This window comes from Pleurodeles waltl, chromosome 2_2 (assembly GCF_031143425.1).
Source record: "Pleurodeles waltl isolate 20211129_DDA chromosome 2_2, aPleWal1.hap1.20221129, whole genome shotgun sequence".
NCBI classification, from domain to species: domain Eukaryota; kingdom Metazoa; phylum Chordata; class Amphibia; order Caudata; family Salamandridae; genus Pleurodeles; species Pleurodeles waltl.
Window position 1 is genome coordinate 1,102,808,371 of NC_090439.1, and position 16,302 is coordinate 1,102,824,672.

The window sequence follows — 16,302 nt, forward strand, 5'->3', positions numbered from 1 at the left end:
TTCGATCCCCATGGTGATGCATTTTTAATTCTTAATTATTTAGCTTTGCTGTGTGCATGCATAAATATATATATATTCACTGCATACATATTCATTGTTGATATATTGCACTTTTTATGCTTATTATTATTATTCAACTGCTGTGAGTATTTTAGTATCTGCACGTATTTTGCTGCATTCAAGTTAAATGCTCACATTCATATTTTTGTATACCCTTGTTTGAGACCTGAGAAGTGCCTTAATAAATTCATTACTCAGACTAAGAGTGCTGCATTCTTTAGCCTTGTTCTCTCTTAGTTTGAAACTAAGCAGAACATATGGCAACATGGGCGACATAAGAAAGTGCATGGAGAAAGACACAGTGTCAGGAAATGGCTCTTTTTACGTGATCACCCCCAAAGGACTGATGCTGCTGTTTTTTTGACTCTGTACCAGTGTTCCATCACCTTACAAAGTGTATTTTGCTTTGGCTACCCCTAACTGGCATAAGCTGACTTAACTATAAGTCCCTAGTATATGGTATCATGGGTACCCAGGGCATGTGGGACAGAGGGCCTTATTTCAACCACCGCCATATCCCCGCTGGTACTGCCAGGGCGGTAGGACAGCCGGGTCAGAGGACAGCACCTCCGGGCCAGCTGTCTACTGAAGACCGCCAGCGATAGTAGGAGTCGCCTGTACGCCAGGGTTTCAGCCTCTGTAGCACCTCCACGAAAACCCTGCCGGAAAGGCTGCTGGTGACAGGAAATTCCTTCCCTGTCACCGGCAGATGACTCCCACCACCCCCCCCTTCCAAGTCAACACCCCCCTACCCACTCCCCTTCCCACCCCCCTTCCAAGACAGCACCACCCTCCCCACATACACCCCGCATACACGCATTCACCAACACGCATACATACACACATTCACCAACACGCATACATACACGCATTCACCAACACGCATACATACACACATTCACTCGCACCAACAGACACACATTCACACAAACATACCAACATGCACTCACTTCAACAATCACACACGCATACACACATGCATACACACTTACATTCACACATGCTTACACACTTACATTCACAGACACATGCACACTTACATTCAACACAGGCATACACAACCCCCCTCACCCTCCCACCCCTGTCGGACGATCGACTTACCTTGTCCGGCGAGGAGGTTGTCCGCCACAGAACGGGAACAGGCGCCCCGCCATCAAGACATCGTATTACTGCTCGTAATACGGTGGGCGGAGTCCTTGTGGTGTGGTGGTGATGGATGTAGAACCGCCTCTGTACCGCCAGCACGACTGCTGAAGGGTTTCCACCCAAATTGTGGTGGAAATCCTTCAGTACTCGCAATATGCACTGGCAGACTTCTGGTGCCCGCGGCTTCCGCGTTCTGTGTAAAAGACCGGCAAAATCAAAATGACCACCAGAGTGTTCCCTCCAGGGATGCAATACTGGTGGTGTCCCTTGTGTGTGACTAAGCACAAAAGGGACCCCAGGCTGCCACTGCAGCCTGGAAGGGCAGTTTAACACTGCTAGTTTAAACCAATGGCAAATCCCCCACTTTCCTTAACAATATATATAAGTATTTCATACAGATGCCTATGGATTCCCATGGCAGAGAGCTGTGCTACTGAGTAGGACATATACTTTTTATATTTCCTAACAGCAAAACTTCTAAATTGTAATTTTGCTATGAAAAATTTAGTAGCCCATTGGCTACCACAGAGTTTCCTAGTGGCTGAACACTCGGCCTGGCTAACTTCTGAATGGGACTACTAAAATGGGTACTTCAGGGTATCAAATTATTTGTGGCATTAAACCAGACGTGATGCCCAAGTTCAATTTAATGCCCCTTTTTATGGAAAGGCAACTTTGAGAAAGTTGCCACTCTGTAGCCCAGTTTGTACAGTGGCCTTAGACAGTCTCTGGCCACCAGACAGCTTTCTGCCCTCCTGTGGAGTTGTGTGAATGACTCCCATGCTTGGCAACAATGGTAATCTGCTACAGATGGAGGTGTTCCCTCCCCCTTGCAGGAAACCACTCACGGTGTTTATCCAAAAGGTGAGCTTCAGAGGCGAAGCCACCTTTGGTAGGCAAATGACAATCACACTCCTGAGGGATGCCTCTGTGGGCGTGACTAGCCTTAATATTATTTTTATTATTATTTGTAAGGTGTCACCTATAGGGTAAATCATCTATTACCTATATAGGTCTACTCGAACCTTTGGACTCAGACAGGAGTAAGAGAATGTCCTAACAGTCAATTTTAAACAATATTAAATCAATTAACATCAACATTCAATTTTGGAGTCACACCACACCATGACCTATGCGGCCATGAATCATCACACCAGTTTAGTAAAGTTCAAACATTTATTGCCCTTTAGATTAACAATGCTAAAATCACGTATATCATGTGCAAAACCAAATAAAATAAATACAAGAACAACACAGGCTGATCGAAACGTCTGAAAAACCTCAATCTAGCTAAAGCATTAATCATCAAAAACTCAAGAGTTACAATGCAAAATAACAACAATAGCAGATGAAAAATAGAAACAGAATACATATAGTTATCACAGATTAATTATTCACAATCAAATGTATTTAACAGTCAAATTTAGATTTTGCCATCCATGACTATCACTCTAATTTGATATGCATGTTTGGGCTTCATGCAAAAAGAATAGAAGCCAAAAATTAACTTGGAAAAATACCTATCTAGGGCGCTAACAAAAAACGGTTGGATTTTCTAAAGGGAGAAAACAGAAAAACCTTCAAGAAAGACACATGCACATTTGGTTATACCTCTCCTAAATGGATCAGCAAGCAGCGACATCTTCATCAGTGTAGCATTTGGTCTTCTTCATTGGCAATGACATGAATAGGGAACAGTTCAATAACGTTTGGCCTTATTATATCTGAACCGAGAGAGGCAGAAATCTAAGGGACAAAACACATAATTTCACTAGTCAAGAAAGAAAGAATTTGACCTTACATCATCTAAACTTTGCTGTATTAAAATCCTAGAAAGTAACTAGCTAAACCTCTTTTGGACAAGACAATGGGGTGGTTTAGTGTGCAGCCAATAATTTTTGATTTACACTCCAAAAGTATCTTTCTTCTTTCTCTGCACCCAGGATTGGTTAATCTTCTCCCTCTTCTGGTCACGAGTTTCCGCAGTTAAATACAATCGTTACAAGCCACAAGGCATCGACTGAGCACTGAAGCCCATTGTTTACCTAGTACATATTATCTCAGTAAGAGCAAATGCTACAAGCAAAGAACATAACTTTTCCACAGTGTACAAGTTACACAGGATGTTGAATAACTAAACATTCAAACAATTTCAGGACATTTGACGTTTTTGTAAAGTCAGCAGACAAGTGAACAATGAACACTGAGTTTCTAAAAAATGCTGAGAGACACAGGCCTTTAGTAAATGCTAAACGTAAGCCTTTCACTAATGCTACTATACAAATAAAAATAAAACATTTAATTAATATTTCAATATAATATTTCACTAAAATTCATCCTATCTAGTATATATAACTATTAATTACAAAACATTTAATATTTCTACATTAGACATTATTTCTTTATAACGTATATTGTTTATGGTGTCTACCAACTACTGTTGATTTATTGTCTAACACACAATTTTCAGTTAGGCTTTTAAACACACAGTTTCATTTATTAATTAACCCTTTAGTACTTCAAATTTCATTAATAAAACTTACTCTGTAAAAGTCCCTCCTTTGATGACTATATATATTGTCACAAAATATATTTATTAATAATACTTGTATTAATATGTGTGAGTCAGCTGAAAATTTAGTTGTGTATCTACTGTTTCTCGGTTTTCTCCAGTTTTCAGTTTCTCTCAACTCATGAAAGTATCTGCTTCTCATCTTCTCCAATTTAATTCCTTCCCTCCTCTGTTCATTTTTCATCCTTTGTCTTTGTATAACTTTATACAGTTTGTAAAATTCTACTATACAGATGACACATAAAACCACAATTAATAATGGTTTCAGAATTCTTCCCACAACAACCTGACCAAGATTACCCAGCCAGTTTTTCACTTCAGTAAAACGTTTGCCAGTATTTTCCCATACCCCTGGCTCTTTCAGATCTTTTATGTCAGAATTTGAGTCTGTCAGGTTCTTAATGACATTTCTAATTACTTTACTATTTCCAGGTAGTTATGTGCAACAACGTCTTGCGTTCAGCATATGGCAGACTCTGGATTCCCTTGCTTAAAGAATGTTCAACGCAAGCCTATCCTGAAGAACCATTGAATGGACCTCAGCCATTTCAGTATCCATTAAAATTATGGCTCCAGAAAAATCTGTCTTCATGTTATCCACAATAGTAGATAATTTTCTAATTTTCATGTCATTCAGAACAACTCCTATAGAAGGAATGATTTCTCCAAATATATATCCAATTATTTCAGGATAACTTGCCTTTTTGATCTTGGTCTTTGAAATTCACGTGTGTCATGTGTGTCATCTATATTGTCAATCTGATTAATATTTGCAAAGACCACTCCCAGGTAACAAGACCAGTACCATCCCCTTGGGAGATGATGATAATAAGCACTTTTTCCACAGATGTAATATACCCCAGGAATCACATGATCTTGTGCATTTAGCATGAAATCCCATGTATTCTTAAAAAGAAGTACATGTCTACATTCATTGGTTCCCACAAACTTAGTATCAGTTCTGGATTGTGGCCTGTAAACACAAAGCTTTTCCACAAGTTGAAAATCTAAAGCAAGCTTCCCTTGTGTGTGATTCTCACTATATGAATGATCTTTTCTAAATGTTCTCTTCACTAACCCTTTCTCTATTTACTCCTTTAATGCCTTTTTCCTGTCATCAATTTGATCCAGGAAAGCTTTCTCTACTGGTGAAAGCATGCATGTAAATTATTACTGTGAGTATAACCTGTACCAAATGTTAGTGTAGGTTCAAAGAAACCTCCCACAATGTCAATATTTCTGTCTTTAACTATACTACTCAAATTTTGATTAAACAGAACAAAAGACAACACCACATCATAGTTAGAAAAGAAATACTGTATGTATTCTTGATTATGAACTCTTGTTAAAAAAATGCTGCAACTAATTGCATATGTTAGTGGCAAGCTATGGTAAGTAATTCCTTCCTGCACTGATGAAGGAATCTGCGTGCAAACATAACATTGTCTCACATCCATAGTCTCAATATATTCACACAATAAGCAATAGAAAACATTTGAAGAAAGATCTCCTTGTAAGTTGTCTAAGTGTACGTTTTTTTCATCCCTGTTAAATTTTTCTAACTTCGAAAGTGTAGTAGTCTCTGGGGAATGTGTCTAATTGGTTTCAACTTTGCCAGAAACTCAAAATCAATAACAAACTTACTAGCACACATACAATAACCAAGCCAATACACATACATTTACAACACTCACAATTTCTTTTGCGAATCCATAGCCTGTAAAGAATCAGAAAGTAGAAGAAAAAGAAAAATATTTAACTATGCAGCCAAAAATTCAAAAATATTCTTCAGTCTTCTTTGCAGTTATTTACAGCATCTGTCAGGCTTCACCAGAACTTTGTCAAAAATCAGTTTAGCAGCTTGTCAAAATCAGTTTAAAGTCTTTCAAAAGTTTAATTCAGTAGATCATAGTCTGTTGATCACTAACTATAACTTCTAGCATGTAATGTCTCTCTCAATCTATTGGCAATGTGATTTCAAAACTCAGTTCAAGCTCCAAAATGTTGTATTGGATTCTCATGTTCAAATTAAAGGACATACACTCATGTTGCCACTCACTGTTGCAAAGTAGGCTCATTCAGGACCTGAGGATCTTTGACTTGTGACTCTTTTTCTTTTTGATCTCCAATTTACACTTATTTCTCCTTTACTCAGATCTTCATCTTCATCTGTTTTTGTTGTGTCTGAGTCTTTATTTATAGTTGATAATACATCTGGAATCTTTTCATTTGTTTGCGGTGTGGGCCACTTGTCTCCTTTCACAGCTTTTCTTGACAGTGTTGTTTGCAAAACTGGACTTACAACTCTTCTTGTTCAGCAGGATTTTGACTTTGACTTGACGTACCTGCATCACCATTACCCAATTGAGAAGGAGTCAAATCCGTATGACTTTGATTCAACTTAACTCCATTCTCAACGTGATGTGTTTCAACTGATTTTCCCAATTGTCTGCTTCTGGGAGAGCCCTTCGATTCAGTCTTTATTCTCCTGCTACATCAAATCTTGCATCTGCTGATGCCAATTGAGGAATGTCAGGAACCTCTATTTCATCTCTCAGAGGTGTGCCTGGAGAAACCTCATCTCTCAGTGGTATACTTAGATATTCTCCAGTATGCACTGTCTCTGTTTCTGTCTCCACAGTCTTTCTTTTTGCTCTTTGAGACTGTACAACTTCTGTCGGTGCTCTCAACAATGCTGGATTTTCTTCATCATCCAGAGGATATGGCATTTTTTGAGTGTGGCTGGCGTGAATCCAGTTTGAAACACCACCACACTTCACAGCAGCCATTATCAACAACATGATTTGGACAGGACCTTTCCTCCTAGGTTCCCGACACGTCTTTTGCACGTGCTTCTTTTTTTTTTTTTTTTTTACTTTCTTTTTATTGATAATAACACAATGTGATACAAAGTCAGTGGGATCAGGGTCCCGTCATTTGAAAATAATTGCATTTCAGAGATATTAGAAAGCTAAAGAAATTGAAAAACGCATAAGGCGCAAACAAGGTATCATTCGTAATTTGAAAACCTGAGGTAGAGTTCTCTTCCAACATATATTAGGCGATGTGGGGGGTTTGAAGAAGATGAAGATATAAGGGTAGAGAGTAGGTTGTACCTGCTCAGACGGGGGAACCGGGGAGTGCCACCTTGGGGAGAACGTGGCGTCGCATTGATAGTGTGTCTCAGGGTGTCAATTACCAAAAGAAGAGGAGGGGATGTCGCTGCGCGGATGATGGGTGTTGCGGCTATTGTCAACTCTGTGGCCAGTTTCAGCTGAAGCCAGGTGTCTGTCGAACAACATAGGAGTAAGGATCTACCACAGAGGTCTGTTTGGAGTATTGCTGGAGGGCGACATGCAGACTCTAATGGGTTTTTAAAAAGAGACGTGGAGATAAGGGGCAAAGGGGAGAGAGAGAGAGAGAGAGAGAGAGAAAGAAAGAAAGAAAGAAAGAGGGAAAAAGAAAGAGAGAAGAAGGAACAGTAGAAGAAGGAAGGGGAAGGAGGGGAAGGAGTGAACAGGAGGGGGAGAGGAAAAGAAAAGAAAAGAAGAGAAAACAGAAGGAAGAGAAGGGGAAACAAGGAGGGGGAGAGGGGGAAAGAGTGTAGAGGGAGAGGGAGATACGAGAGCGAGGGTAGGGAAGTGAGGGGGAGAGGGGGGAAAAGACGAATGTGGGGGAGGGGAGGGAGAGGGAAGGAAGAAGGGAACAGTGGTGGTTCCGGGTAGGGCACTATTGCCCCCTTATAAGGAAGGGAGCCCATACCTGTATGAATATTTGAGCTTGATCTTGTAGGTTATAGATGATTCGTTCATGTGTAGCAGTGCGGGTCATGGCTGTGATCCATTCCTCCGGGGTTGGAGGGGTCTCTGACCGCCAGTGTCTGAGTATGCAAATTTTTGCAGTAGCTAGCGCTGTGTGCAACAGTCTCTTGTGTGGTCTAGAGAGGTCTGGTAGGGAGGTCGTATCTTGCAGAAGTATGAGGGCAGGAGGAAGTGGTGACGGAAGTGACATTACTTCAGCCAGAGTGGAGCTCACAGCATCCCAGAGTGGTCGTACTGTTGTACAGTGTACCAAGATGTGCATCAGGTCACAAGATGTCTCTGGTCCTCGCCAGCAGTTTGCGTGCAGGAGGAGTCCGGTCCTATGTAGTTTTGCTGGGGACCAGTGCCAGTCGTGTAAAATTTTGAAGAGGCAGAATTTCAAGCGTGCCTCCCGGGTACCTCTATCTAGTGCCTCTAGGATAGCTTCCCAATCATCTGGGTCTAGATCCTGCTGCAGCCGGGTTTGCCACCGTAGGCGTAATTTGTCCAAGAGCGGCTGGGAGTAGAGTCGTCGAATAATTAGATCATAGAGGCCCGACATTACTCCCTTGCATTGCCCCCATTGCTGCAGGTAGGCCACTATCGGTGAAGGCAGAGATCCCCGTAGGGGAGGTGTATTCCCCCGGGAGAGGCAGTGCTTAAGTTGCATATTTCTCCATTCCTGGTTCGGGTGCAGGTCGAATTCCTCCCGCAGCTTGGGGAAGAGTTTGAGCATTTCATTTTCTAGGACCTGTGAGAGGGTGAGGATGCCTGCCTGTTTCCATTGCGGCCAATGGAGTACCTCGCCACCTATGCGTAGGCCACTGTTGTGCCACAGGGGTGCTTGGGCATGTATGAGGGGGTGAACCCCAAACAGTTGGTGGGCCCTTCGCCAGGATGCCCTGGTTGCCGCCAGGATAGGGTTCACCGAGTTAGTGGCTGGGAAGTCTGCACGGTAGGGTCCACCAAGTTCTTCATTCGCAGCCAGGAGTCGTTTTTCCACTGCTATCCACAAGGGGGGGTCTGGTATATTCGATAGTGTATTGGATAGCTGAGACATTTGGAGGGCTAAAGAGTAGTGTTCCACCGATGGGAGTCCCATTCCCCCATTTATATGACGGGCCAAAAGTTTAGCTGGTGATAGCCGTGGTCGCATTGTGCCCCACACGAATGATCTAATTAGCGCATCGATGCCCCGTAGTGTAGAAAGGGGCACTTGTAAGGGGAGGAGACCCAGGATATAGGTGAAGCGGGGTACCGTCACCATTCTAACCGCTTGTACTCAGCCCCACATGGAGAGGTCTAACTGGATCCATTTCGCAAAGTCCAGTTTCGCCCGCGTGATGAGAGGGTCAATGTTGTCCGCCACCATGTGTGCCAGTCCTGGGTTAACAAGCACTCCCAGGTATTTAAGATGTTTTGGCGTCCACCGAAATGGGTAGCCTAGGAGTGCTGCTTTTGTGGTTACTCGCAATAGCGGAAGTGCCTCACTTTTGTCCCAGTTAATGCGGTATCCCGAAAGGGCTGCGAAGTCCTCGATTACCTCTAATAAGGCTGGTATGGATCTTTCCAAGTCTGTGAGTGTTAAGAGGATGTCGTCAGCGTAGAGGTATATCTTGGAGGTGCCTTCGGGTAGTGGTAGGCCGGTTAAGGAGGGGGAGGACCGAATGGCTGCCGCCAAGGGCTCCATTACCAGAAGGAACAGGAGAGGTGAGAGGGGGCACCCCTGCTGTGTACCCCTCCGGATAGGAAAAGGATCCGAGAGGAAGCCCCGCAGTTGACTCTGGCCGCGGGCTGATCATAGAGCAATCGTACCATGGAGATAAATTTGCTGCCCAGGCCAAATCTCTCCAGGGCCGCGAATAGGTAGGGCCATTCTATGCGATCGAACGCCTTTTCGGCGTCTAAGGACAATGTCAACACCAGGACAGTGCGTGCTCTACGGGCATCTAGAATGCAAAAACCCAACACTCGCAAGATAATGTAATTTATGCATTGTGATGATATGTTATTGTTTAACCTTTTGCATTGCAGAATTCCATCCAAAAGATTCATTTTTAAGGTGCTTATAAATACTGTACATTTGCAATGTATTGCTGCAGACATTCAGAGTGTGTTAGGGTGTGGTCCCTTTCCAGGGCCTTCTAGAGACTTTCCCTGCAACATGCCTGGCTGTGGTTCTAGGCTGGGCCAAGACTCTATAAAAGAGAGTCAGCCCAACTTCCAGTGCTCACTATTCAGAGGTCCCGGTACAGAGCAGCAGCTTCTTCCTGAGCTCCTGTCCCGGCAGCCTATTTGGATTTTCCAGTCTTCCGCACTCATCTCTCATTGGTGATCACTGTTTCCAGGCGGTAAGACGGTGTTTGGACATTTCCCAACACCGTAATTGAGAATTTTCATATTCTTGATTTTAATTCTTAAATGAATAACAGATTACTTGTGTGCTGCCATTTTTTTACATTTGTATGGTCGTTTGCAAATAGGGAGGATGCGCAATTTATTCCATAAAGATTTGACTTCGTTATTACATTGTTGTTCATTGCGCGCTGATATTTCTTGACATTTACATGATGTTTTACGAGTTGGCAAGACGTGCAACTCGTTTCATGAGCATTTAACTGTGTTGTTCATTGCGCGCTACCTTTTCTTGACATTTACATGGTGGCATTCGAATCGGCGAAACGCGCGATTCACTTCTCGTGTGTAATTCATGCTGTTAATTGTGCGCTACCATTTTCTGGCATTTACATGGTGGCATTCGAATCGGCAACACGCGCGTTTCTTTCCTTGAGTGTTTTTTCATGTTATTCATTGTGCGCTACCATTTCTTGGCATTTGCATGGTGGCATTTGAATCGACAAGAGGCGCAATTCTTTCCCTGAGTGCTTTTCATGTTGTTCATTGTGCGCTACCATTTCTTGGCATTTGTATGGTGGCATTTGAATCGGCAACACGCGCAATTCTTTCCTCGTGTATAAATAATGTAAATTACTGTGCGCTACTATTCTAAGACATTTTCTTGGTAGCATTTCAAGTTGACACGTTGCGTGATTTATTCCTTGAATCTACGTTGTGTGATTTCATGGTGCACAATCCTTTATGGTGTTCAATACTCATATAAAAATCTGCAATGTGCGCAATTCACTTCTCAATGTTTTTTCGGAGATGAACAGAACAATACCAGAGTTCTAGATGTAATGCTGTGTGTTCCTGATATATATTCTTAAAAGGAGATTCATATGGTTGTTTAGAAATTGCTCAGATGTTTCCTGATTCTCATGCTAAAGAAAGTACTCTAATCTGAAAGTCCTATTTAACTTTTCCTGTTTCCTCCCCAGGCATTCGGTCATCTAAAGCCTAGTCAGTTTTAGGACTATTTAAGGGTTGTTCATGTTTTTTTTTGGAAAAGACAAAGCTTAGAGTTGTAGCATGGTACTGATTTCATGAGATATAATTTTGATGTTGTGTTTTAACCTTTTGCTTCCTACAGGTCTCCTTCCCAGCTGTTCCCGTCCTAATCCCCTTTTCCCCACTTGGACTCTCTTAGACTCTGTGATAAATCTAATCAGAGTATTGGAGCTGTCTTGTGGTGGAAGTGTTGGGAACGTGCACAGACCCCGAGGATCTGGTGACTCTAACAGAATAGTGAGCCCACGAATTATTATCCTCCTGGTTTGTGTATGTTCTCAGCATGGCCACACTGGATGAACTAGTCAAGGCTATCACCCAGCTCCAGTCAGAAGTGGTATCATCAAAGGATTTGACAAATAGTCTAGCTGAGAGGGTGAGTCAGTTACAGAATAAGGTTGAGAAGAAAGAACAAAGTCACACAGGTGTGTCTTGGCCAGGTACTTCTTCTCAGACTTCTGGAGGTAATCCGACTAACATTTCCCTCAATGTTCCTTCAGCCATTCCTTTAGCTCCCCCAGAACGCTTCTCAGGTGATCCCTTGAAAGCGCAATCTTTTCTGGTTCAAGTGGAACTTCACTTCACCTGCAGACCACATACTTTCCCCGATGCCCAGTCTAAAGTAGCTTTCTTGTTGTCATATCTGTCTGGAGATGCAGCTACCTGGGCTATTCCTCTTGTGCGTAAAAATAGTCCCCTGTTGTACAACTGGAAAAATTTTGTTCGTGAATTTGAGAGAGTTTTCGATCGTAGAACTGTAACACAGTCAGCAGATCGTGAATTATTAGACTTACGCCAAGGGAATCAGGACTTAGGGGGTCATTCCAACCCTGGCGTCGGTGTTAAAGAGGCGGCCAACCCGCCAACAGGCTGGCGGTCCAAAAAATGGAATTCTGACCCTGGCGGGAACCGCCAACACAGCCCGCCAACTTAACACTCCGACCGCCACGGCGGGACAGACAAACAGCGCGGTGGTCACCGCCAACAGGCAGGCGGCAGACAATGTACCGCCCACCCTATCACAACTCACCAATCCGCCACCTTTTCCGGGGCGGGAGCCCCGCCGATAAAAACACGGCGGAAACAGACTACGAACGGGAAAACGCTCACCTCTATGCACTCCACGAGGACAGAGAACAGCATGGAACCCGAATTAAACATCCTACCAGCTATTGTCTACCTGCTCATCTACCACGAGTACGAACTCCGGCGCAGAAGATAACGGTGAGTACTGCACCTACGACACAGGGGAGGGGGGAGGACGAAAGGTTACGGGCACACACATATGGGACCCCCCCCCCAAACTATCTACACACCAATGCAGAGCACCAAGTCACAGTGACACCACCCAAACCCACCGGAATGATGCAAAGACATAATTAAAGTGAGAAACAAAATTTAACTATAAAATCGGTTCGTTGACGTCATGGTAAAATAGCAAAAAGAAATGTAAGAAAATAAAGTAAGACCATTGCGAAACCGATAAATATAGGCAATAAGTCCTGCACAGTCACTTAAATTTCCACTGTCCGTGGGCCAAAGTGTATCAACACACGGGCAAAGCCCACACAGGAGACCTGAGTCCGTTGGAGAGAACACTGCTGGGGCATCAGATGACAAAACTACAGGCACCTCAGGGGGAAGGGAAAGGGGGTCACCTCAGCCACATGAGTCCACGACGCCAGATCCACGAAGGGTCCACCATACCCACTGTTCCATCCTGGGGAGTGCAAAGCCACAGTCTCTCAAGTCTCTACAGTGGGTGGGCTGCCCACTGTGCCATCCTGGGGAGTGCAAAGCCACAGTCTCTCAAGTCTCTACAGTGGGTGGGCTGCCCACTGTGCCATCGTGGGGAGTGCAAAGCCACAGTCTCTCAAGTCTCTACAGTGGGTGGGCTGCCCACTGTGCCATCCTGGGGAGTGCAAAGCCACAGTCTCTCAAGTCTCTACAGTGGGTGGGCTGCCCACTGTGCCATCCTGGGGAGTGCAGACACATAGGCCATCAGGTGGATTACAGACTCCACAGGTATTGGAGGAGGCATCGTGTCCAGAGTGCAGCGTGAACACTAGCTCGACACGGATCCGGCACTGTCAATGGGCCAGCGGTGCTTGAGACGGCAGGGCCCAGCGGAGCGGTGCTTGAGACGGCGGGGCCCAGCGGAGCGGTGCTTGAGACGACAGTGCCCAGCGGAGCGGTGCTTGAGACGGCAGGGCCCAGCGGAGCGGTGCTTGAGACGGCGGGGCCCAGCGGAGCGGTGCTTGACAGGAAGGGCCCAGCGGAGCAGTGCTTGAGACGGCAGGGCCCAGCGGAGCGGTGCTTGAGACGGCGGGGCCCAGCGGAGCGGTGCTTGACAGGCAGGGCCCAGCGGAGCGGTGCTTGAGACGGCAGGGCCCAGCGGAGCGGTGCTTGAGACGGCAGGGCCCAGCGGAGCAGTGCTTGAGACGGCGGGGCCCTCTTCAGCGGTGCCTATCTTCACGGCGGGGCCCTCTTCAGCGGTGCCTATCTTCACGGCGGGGCCCTCTTCAGCGGTGCCTATCTTCACGGCGGGCCCTCTTCAGCAGTGCCTATCTTCACGGCGGGGCACTCTTCAGCGGTGCCCTTCTGCACGGCGGGGCCCTCTTCAGCGGTGCCTATCTTCACGGCGGGGCCCTCTTCAGCGGTGCCTATCTGCACGGCGGGGCCCTCTTCAGCGGTGCCCTTCTGCACGGCGGGGCCCTCTTCAGCGGTGCCTATCTTCACGGCGGGCCCTCTTCAGCGGTGCCTATCTTCACGGCGGGGCCCTCTTCAGCGGTGCCCTTCTGCACGGCGGGGCCCTCTTCAGCGGTGCCTATCTTCACGGCGGGGCCCTCTTCAGCGTGCCTATCTTCACGGCGGGGCCCTCTTCACCGGTGCCCTTCTGCACGGCGGGGCCCTCTTCAGCGGTGCCTATCTTCACGGCGGGGCCCTCTTCAGCGGTGCCCTTCTGCACGGCGGGGCCCTGTTCAGCGGTCCCTTTCTTCACGGCGGGGCCCTCTTCAGCGGTGCTTGTCGTGTCTTTCAAGGGAGCCTGACCTGGCCAGGACTCCCTGCTTAGTCGCCCTCCGACCGTCCAGTTGCTGGACCCTTCTGTGACGGAGTCCTGGGCCCGTGGGTGTCCTCCGTCACACCCGGGATGGGGCTTGTGGGGCCCTCCTGCTCCGCACCCCTGCTGGCTGACTTCTCCGCCCTGCTGCCCTTGCCCTCCTTAGATGAGGCTCTCTGGCCCTTGCCTCCACTGGATGTTGTGGCAGGTGACGGCCCAGGACTTTGCTCCTTGGGGGCAGCCGTGTCAGCCTTCTCGCGGCGGCCCTTGGCTTTACGGGTCCTCTTACCAGGGGGGGGGCTGGCTGTCCCCTTGCTGCTGGCCGAAGTGTCAGTGCTGGGAAAGGGTGGACTCCAAAACCCATGCACAATGTTGAGACTTGAAGCAGGGCTGGTGGTGGCTGAGGTGCTCTTGGGACTCTTCCCAGATGGAGGGGGTGGGTCAGGTGGGGCAAAGAGGTTAACTGTGGAGAGGTAAAGTTTTTTAGGACCAAGGTAAAGGGTAGGTTTAGTGGTTATGGGAGTGGAGGAAGGGGATGTGGTTGTAGGAGAGTCAGGTGTGCTGTCTGTGGGTGCAGGTGCTTGTGACGTAGGCTGTGGTGAGGTGGTTGGCTGTTGGGTGGGTGGCTGCCTGCGTTTGTGTGTCTTGGAAGAGGGGGTGACAGACACACTGGGAGAGGACACAGGGGACGTGTAAATGGCAGTGGGGGTGGTGACTGCACGTGTGCGGACTGTACTGGAGGGTGTGCTGGTGGTGGAAGTACTGGCTGATGGTGGTGTGCATGCAGGTGTGAGTGGAGACGTCACAGGGAGGGAGAAGGGAGACGAGGAGGAGGGGGACACAGAGGTGGTAGTGACTGTTGCCATGTCTGCATCTGGGTGTTGCTTGGGTGAATGCTTGTGGGATCTGTGGTGCTTATGTCTGGATGAGCTGCCCTTGGGTGTTGAGGTGTGTGCAGGCTGGTCAGATGGTGTGGATGGGATAGGCTGAGGAACAGGAGACAGAGACAGGGAGGAGGCAGTTAGTAGAGGGAGGCTGGAAACGGGGACAATGGCTGCCGTCAGTGCTGAGGCCAGAGCAGTGAACGATCGTTGATGGGCAGCCTGACCCGAATGAATGCCCTCCAGGTATGCATTGCTCCGATGCACCTCCCTCTCTACCCCCTGGATGGCATTCAAAAGGGTAGACTGCCCAACAATGATGGTCCTCAGGAGGTCAATGACCTCCTCACTGAGGGCAGCAGGGGTAACAGGGGCAGGGCTGAGGTGCCTGGGGCGAAGGAGATGCCCGCCTTCTTGGGCGAGCGGGCACGGAGCGAAGGCTGAGGGGCTGCTGGGAGGGCAGAGCTGGTGCGCTGGGTGGCGGCTGTACCTGTTGAGGTGGGGGGCACGGATTTTGCCGCCACCGCTAGGGAGCTCCCATCCGAGGACGTGTCGGTGTCGGTGTCGCTGGTGTCACCACGGGTCCCCGTTGTGGTGCTCCCCTCGCCCTCCGTATCACTGGTGACCTCGGTGTCTGTACCATGGCCCACCGGGGCCTTGTGAGTTGCAGCTCCCTCGTGCTCCGATGCCAATTCTCCTCCACCTGATGATGCTAATGCACACATGCACAAGAAGATAAAGAAAAAGGGTGGGGGGAGACATAAAGACAGGTTGAGTGCATGCATTGTCAACACCGTTGGCGGAGAGGACAGATACAGTAGCCTCATACACTACGCCGCGCAATCGGGGTACACTCCTCAGTACTTGTGACTAGGCCAACAGGTCAATGGACAACAAATGCGCACATGGGTAATGCTGGACCATCAATTGCTGTACTTGGCACCCTACAGAGGTTGGGGGCGGGGGCACAGGGCCATGCCTAAAGGAGGGGACTACACTACAGAAAGCGCCCTGGCCTAATGTCACCCACAGCCCTCCTCCCCCACCCAGACGCCTCCACTGCGTGTAAAGATAGCTGAATGTACTGGTACTCACCCCCTTGTGTCTGCTGTGATGTCCTCACGCGCCCATCCAAATCGGGGTAGGCCACCGCCAGGATCCGGGACATCAGGGGGGTCAATTGTCTGCTGGCACCCCTCCTACGTTGGGAGGCCATCCCCAGCAGAGACTCGGCGGTCTTCCTGGTCCCGCCGCGGATGTCCTCCCACCTCTTTCGGCAGTGGGTGCCCCGTCTGTTGTGGACCCTCAGGTCCCGGACGTCCTTGGCGATGGCACGCCAAATGTCGAGTTTCTGATGGGCGCTGACCTATTTGA